Source organism: Nycticebus coucang, chromosome 16 (assembly GCF_027406575.1).
Source record: "Nycticebus coucang isolate mNycCou1 chromosome 16, mNycCou1.pri, whole genome shotgun sequence".
Classification (NCBI taxonomy): Eukaryota; Metazoa; Chordata; class Mammalia; order Primates; family Lorisidae; genus Nycticebus; species Nycticebus coucang.
The window spans coordinates 26652573-26659160 of record NC_069795.1 but is presented as its reverse complement, the minus strand read 5'-3'; the positions used below and the strand labels follow the sequence as shown (position 1 = coordinate 26659160).

The following is a 6588-nucleotide window of genomic DNA, read 5'->3' as shown; positions in this document are numbered from 1 at the left end:
TGAGCTTATCCACCAGAGTGGAAATAATGTCTGAATGTCTGTACAAAACCAAATGTTTGTTACTATAACTTCTGCATCACAATTAAAATCCAAACAGTTTTTTAAAAACAGTCAACTCAATCAAAACCCACTACTTCAGAATCAATAGCTTCTTTGAAGCCACAGTAACTCTTAAATATGGTTAAGACTTGAATGCAGAAATTTGGTTGGTTGGAAAGCTAATTAAACTTCCAACTTGCTCAGATAGAATTCCAAAAAGGCAAAATTGTGTTTTTCACAGAGATACAGTCCACTGGAATCACCAACACTGGACAGCTGTTAGAGTATTTAGAGTCCTGAGATAATAAGGAATCCAGGCATCCTTCAGACAGTCTTCTGTTGTGCTTTCTTTCCAATCAGAGACTTGTGGATGTGTGGAATGACACCACCCCAGCAATTGTAGCCTTGATGAGAGAGTCCAATTCCTCATCTCCACGAATAGCAAGTTGCAAGTGATGAGGGGTAATATGCTTTACCTTTAAATCTTCTGATGCATTTCCAGCCAGTTCAAGTACCTCTGCGGTGAGGTGCTCCAGGATGGCTGCGCTGTCCACAGTGGCAGTTGCGCCCACACGTCCATGACTGGCTGTCCTAGATTTCAGGTGTCGATGAATACGGCCCACCGGGAACTGCAAGCCGGCTCTCTGCGAGTGGGAAACCGCCTTTGTCTTGACCTTTCCGGAGTCCTTCCCAGCCTTACCGCCAGCCATTTCGAATTCAGCTGAAGCTCAAGCAAGCAAGGCAGACAAAGGGCTAATCAGAGAGACAGCGAGATCCCACCACCTACTCCTTCCTCGCACCGCAATTCAAACTGCTCACTGCAACTTTCAATGGCACAGAATTAAGTCCCCATGTTAATTTTCTTCATTAGAATAAATAATCCTTTAAATTTTTTTCTTCATTTTCAATTTTTTCTTAATGTTTTTTATCAAGAAAAATTGGGGCTATATCCATAAAATTAACAAATGAATATGTAGAATAATTTCATTCACATGGAATTTCCTAAACCATTTTTATGAAGAACACATTTGACAAGTTCTGTCTGCCTTCTTTTCCTTTTGTCATAGGACTATCCACTGACTTAATCTGATTTCATGGAGATGTAGGGCTGCTTTCTCACTTCTTGAATGTTGAAATTACCCTTTTGCAGTAGATAGGCTTTCTGAGGAATAAGAAACATTTGTGCTGGCGGGGCACCTACGGCTCAAGTCACGAAGGTGCCAGCCACATACACCTGAGCAGGCAGGTTCGAATCCAGCCTGGGCCTGCCAAACAACAATGATGGCTGCAACCAAAAAAAAGCTGGGCATTGTGGTGGGTGCCTGTAGTCCCTGCTGGGAGGCGGAGGCAGGAGAATTGCTGAATCTCCATCACGGATTTCCCCTAAAAGCCAGATGCCGTCATTTGCCTTATAAGAAAAGAATTCACTCTGTGTGCCATATGCTATTCAACTTCTGCTTTTCCATATTAAAATCTTAAGCACTTTGCAGTGGAAGCTATTGACTATGTCCCATTAATTTTTGGTTTCTATCTGGGGAAAGATAATTCCCAAATATATTGCAGAAATTTTTCCAAACTAAAGTAGAATGTTCCAAAGACATTGGACAATAACAAAGCCTAAAAGCATTCACTGTACTTTTCCACTTAGCTTCCCTAAGTCAATAAACACCCTTTCCTGTATTTATACCTGTAAACAGCAGCAACAAACTTAAGTCCTGACATTATGCCATTATTTCTTCTACAACTGAAAATGGATGCGGAACTCCTCCATGTGGAATAAGTTTTTAAATCTCTCATATTCATGTATATGACACGATTGAAACAAATAGATACATATTCACACATATAGATGAGATAGCCATATATGACAAATATGATGAGACTGAAAAGTATACATGTGTATCTTCATGATCTATGGCTGTTATCTTTAGATCTATATCATGATGACTCTACCATGATGTTCTACACATACAATCTAAGACTAAGTTATAAAGTTAAATGTTATTAGCACTCCTATATAAAATAGGATATTTATGAAAATAGAATATTTGTACAGAAATTGTTAAAGGATGAAATAAATAATTGAGAGAGCAGGAGTGGAAACAGTAATAGATAATACAGATCAATAAATGGTCACAAGGCTACAGTTGGCAAGTGAAAACTTAATTCCTCCACCACATTTTTCAGGTTCTTTTCTTCAAAGCCAGCAGTGCAGCAAGAGTTATTGTTCTGGAGAAATAATCCCAACTTTAATTCTTAATAAAAAGTTTGGAATCCTTGGTACCTAGGATTACTACATTGTATCATTAATCTTTAGCATTTGATGTGATAATACTGATAGAAAGCCAAGCGATTTGCTAGATTCAAGACACTTTTCTCATCCTTTCCCAGTATAGCAATAACCATGGTTCCTTTTAATAACAAGCTCATTCACTCCCAGACAACGCTGCAGCCCCTTATAGGTACCTATTTATATAGTGTCACGAAGAATCAAAAGGGGGCAGCTGTCTCTTGACTTTCTTTTCCATGATATCATTGTTATGTCATCTGGTGATATATCCCTCCTATTCAGGGGGGAAAAGATCAATCTCAAATTCCATAGAAGCATATTTGTTATCTGGGTAACAGATACATATTTGGGTCTCTTGGTGTCTCAGGGAAGTCATGCTTTTTGGTAACCAAAACTTTCAAACAAGTTAAGCCAGAATTGTGAGAATGAGAGCAAATTACTGTGTTGTTTTTTTTTTTTAAAGGTGTAGCAGTAAGAGATACCAATCATATATGCACTCTAATCCTTTTGAACAAACATATTTTGACTACAGGTTCAGAACATATAGTTGTAGGAGATCACTCCAACCTTGAAAGTATTATTTCCTCCTTGATATTCTAATTGAATTTCTATTGATTTAGTTCTGTAAGAATATTTTTCTGTCAGGTAGGGGATGGAGTACATAATATTGCCAATAAATTTATAGTTGAAAGCCTATTGCCTTTTTCCAGTATTGAATGGACACTATATTGGCCAGCATTCTTCAAAAAAACAAAACCAAGGATCAATAAAACATATATGCGCATGCGTGTATAAAGAGATTTATCAGGCGGCACCTTGGTTCAGTGAGTAGGGCACCAGCCCCATATACTGAGGGTGACAGGTTTGAACCCAGCCCTGGCCAAACTACAACAAAAAATAGCCAGGCTTTGTGGCGGGTGCCTGTAGTCCCAGCTACTCAGCAGGCTGAGGCAAGAGAATAGCCTAAGCCGAAGAGCTAGAGGTTGCTGTGAGCTGTGATGCCATGGCACTCTACTGAGGGCAACAAAATAAGACTCTGTCTCTAAAAAAAAGAGACAGAGAGATTTATTACAGGCAGTTGATTCACATTGTTATGGAGGCTGAAAAGCTTAAAATCTGTAGTCAGCAAGCTAGAGACTCAGAAGAGCTAAGATGTAAGTTCCACCTCATCTAAAGACCTGAGAACTGTTAGTTCTGATCCAAAGGCTAATGGCTCAAAACCCAAGAAGAGCTGATATTTCAGTTCTACTCTGAAGGAAGAAAAGGCGAATGACCCAGCTCAAAGGCAGTCAGGCAGAAAGAATTCCCCCTACTTGAGGGACAGTCAAGTTTTGTGTTCTATTCAGACCTACAAATGATTCCATGAAGCCCATCTATGTTGGGAAGGACAATCTTCCTTACTCAGTCTATCATTTCAACTGTTGGTTTTTGTTTGTTTTGTTTTGAGATACGGTCTCATTCTGTCGCACTGAGTAGAGTGCCATAGCATCACAGCTCACAGCAACCTGAAACTCCTGGGTTTGAACAACCCTCTTGCCTCAGCCTCCTGAATAGCTGAGACTACAGGCACCCACCACAACAACTGGCCAGTTTTCCTATGTTTTTTTATTTTATTTATTTATTTATTTTGAGATATAGTCTCACTTTGTAACTCTCAGTAGAGTTCTGTGGCATCATAGCTCACTGGAACCTGAAACTCTTGTATTCAAGTGATTCTCTTGCCTCAGCCTCTTCAAAAGCTTGGAATTAATGGTGCCTGCCACAATGTCCAGATATCTTTAGAGATGGGGTTTCACTCTGGCTCAGGCTGTTCTTGAACTCCTAAGCTCAAGCAATATACCCACCTCAGCCTAGTTTTTTTTATTTTAAATAGAAGTGGGATCTTGACCTTACTCAGGCTGATCTCAAACTTTTGAGCTAAAGCAATCCACCCACTTCAGCCTCCCAGAGTGCTAGGATTACAGGCATGAGCTACAGCATGCTAGGCCCTTAATCTCATCAGGAAACACTCTCACAGACACACCCAGAACAATGTTTGACAAAATGGTCAGGTACCTTGTGGCCTTAATAGACACATAAAATTAACCACTACAGTGACCCTATTAGAAAAAAATTTCATGACCTGACAAGGAATAGTTGTTATAAGCAGAATTCTAAAGATCTGCCCCCAAGATTCCTGTCCCATAGTTATTAAGCACTAATTTCTAAAATCTATGAAATCTACAAATAAGCATTGTTGTGAAAGGATTTTGCAGACATAATCAAGATTATTTATTAGCTGACCTTAAAATAGGGAATTTTTCCTGGATTATTTGGGCCCAATCTCTAAGACTTTGGGTGGAGGTGAACAATTTTGTTGGAGTTGAGCTTCACCCATTATGGCCCTGTGGTCTGAGAAAAGACATGGTATAATTTCTTTTTTTTTTTTTTTTTTTTAAGAGACAGTCTTACTTTATCGCCCTCGGTAGAGTGCCATGGCGTCACAGCTCACAGCAACCTCCAACTCCTAGGCTTAGGCAATTCTCTTGCCTCAGCCTCCTGAGTAGCTGGGACTATAGGCATCTGCCAGAATGCCCAGCTATTTTTTTGTTGCAGTTTGGCTGGGGCTGGGTTCAAACCAGCTACCCTTGGTATATGGGGCCAGCACCCTACCCACTAAGCCACAAACATTGCCCAACATGGTATAATTTCTATTCCTTTAATTTTATTGAGGTTTAATTTGTGTCCTAGGCTATGATCTATTTTTGGAGTATGTGCCACGAGCTGATGAGAAAAAAGTATATTCTTTTTTTTTTTTTTTTTTTTTTTGAACCAGAGCCTCAAGCTGTCACCCTGGGTAGAGTGCCTTTGCATCATAGCTCACAGCAACCTCCAACTCCTGGGCTTAAGTGATTCTCTTGTCTCAGCCTCCCAAGTAGCTGGGACTATAGGCACTCACCACAACGCCCAGCTATTTTTTTTGGTTGTAGCCATCATTGTTGTTTGGTGGCCTCAGGCTGGATTCGAACCCTCCAGCTCAGGTGTATGTGGCTGGCGCCTTCACCTGAGCCACAGGCACCGAGTCAAAAAAGTATATTCTTTTATTTTGGGATGTTGTGTTCTCTATATGTCTATTTATCCTATTTGATCTAGGGTCACATTTAAGTCCTTTGTATCCTTGTTTAGTTTCAGTTTAGAGGATCTGTCCAGTTATGTCCAAGGGGTGTTGAAGTCCCCGACTATTAAGGTGTTATGTGATATATTGTTCAGACCCCTCAAGTTCTGTTTCATAAATCTGGGAGTATTTTACTTAGGTGCATAAATGTTTAAAATTGAGATGTCTTCTTATTGTATTGTTCCTTCGACCGGTATTAAGTGTCCTCTTTGTCTTTTGTAACTAAAGTTGCTTTGAATCCAGTTTTATCTGAGAATAAGATCGCAACCCCTCCTTTCTTCTGATTTCCATTTGCTTGATACAGTTTTTCGTCCCTTATCCCTAAGTCTTGATTTGTCCTTCAGGACTAGGTGTGTCTCCCAGAGATAGCATATGGATGGCTTATATTTTTTTATCCAATCAGCCAGCCTGTGCCTCTTCAGTGGGGAATTCAATCCATTGACATTTATGGAAAGTATCTATAATTGTGGTAGAATCCTATTCATCTTATACACGAGCCCTTAAAAGCAGAGGAAGAAAGCAGAAGAGTCAGCAGGTGGCATGCATTAGAGCAGCAGTCACAACCCACAGGAACTGTATTAAAGGGCCGCAGCATTAGGAAGATTGAGAACCACTGCATTAGAGAGATAAGGCAGAGAGACTTGAAGTATAAGAGGGCGTTATGCTGCCATGTTGACTTTAAAGAGGCCACAAGCCAGAAAATATGGACCACCTCACCAATGACCCCAACTTACATCCAGCAAGGAACTGAGGATCTCAATCCTACAACAGCCTGGAACTGAATTCTGCCAATAACCTGAAAGAGCATGGAAATAGACTCTCTCTTAGAGCCTCCAGAAAGTGGTACATCCCTGCCAACAGCTTGATTGCAGCCTTGGAAGACTAAGCAGGGAACCTCTGGGCCATACTGTGCATGGACATCAGACCCACAGAACCTCTAAGATAGTAAACAGGTGTTATAAGCCACTAAGGTTATGGTAATGTGTTATGATAGCAACAGAAATTACCACAATTAGGCATTTAGTAAATCCTCAGATAGTGTTGCTACAGAAGCATAGCTATCAGAGACGGTGCAAGCAAATGAAAAAACACGTTATGTGGTCTA

General features: G+C 40.2%; 1 pseudogene; it reads right to left on the bottom strand.

The window, feature by feature from the left end:
- Positions 1-363: 363 nt before the first annotated feature.
- LOC128567816 (histone H2A.Z-like) lies at positions 364-806 on the bottom strand (annotated as a pseudogene).
- Positions 807-6588: the final 5782 nt, after the last annotated feature.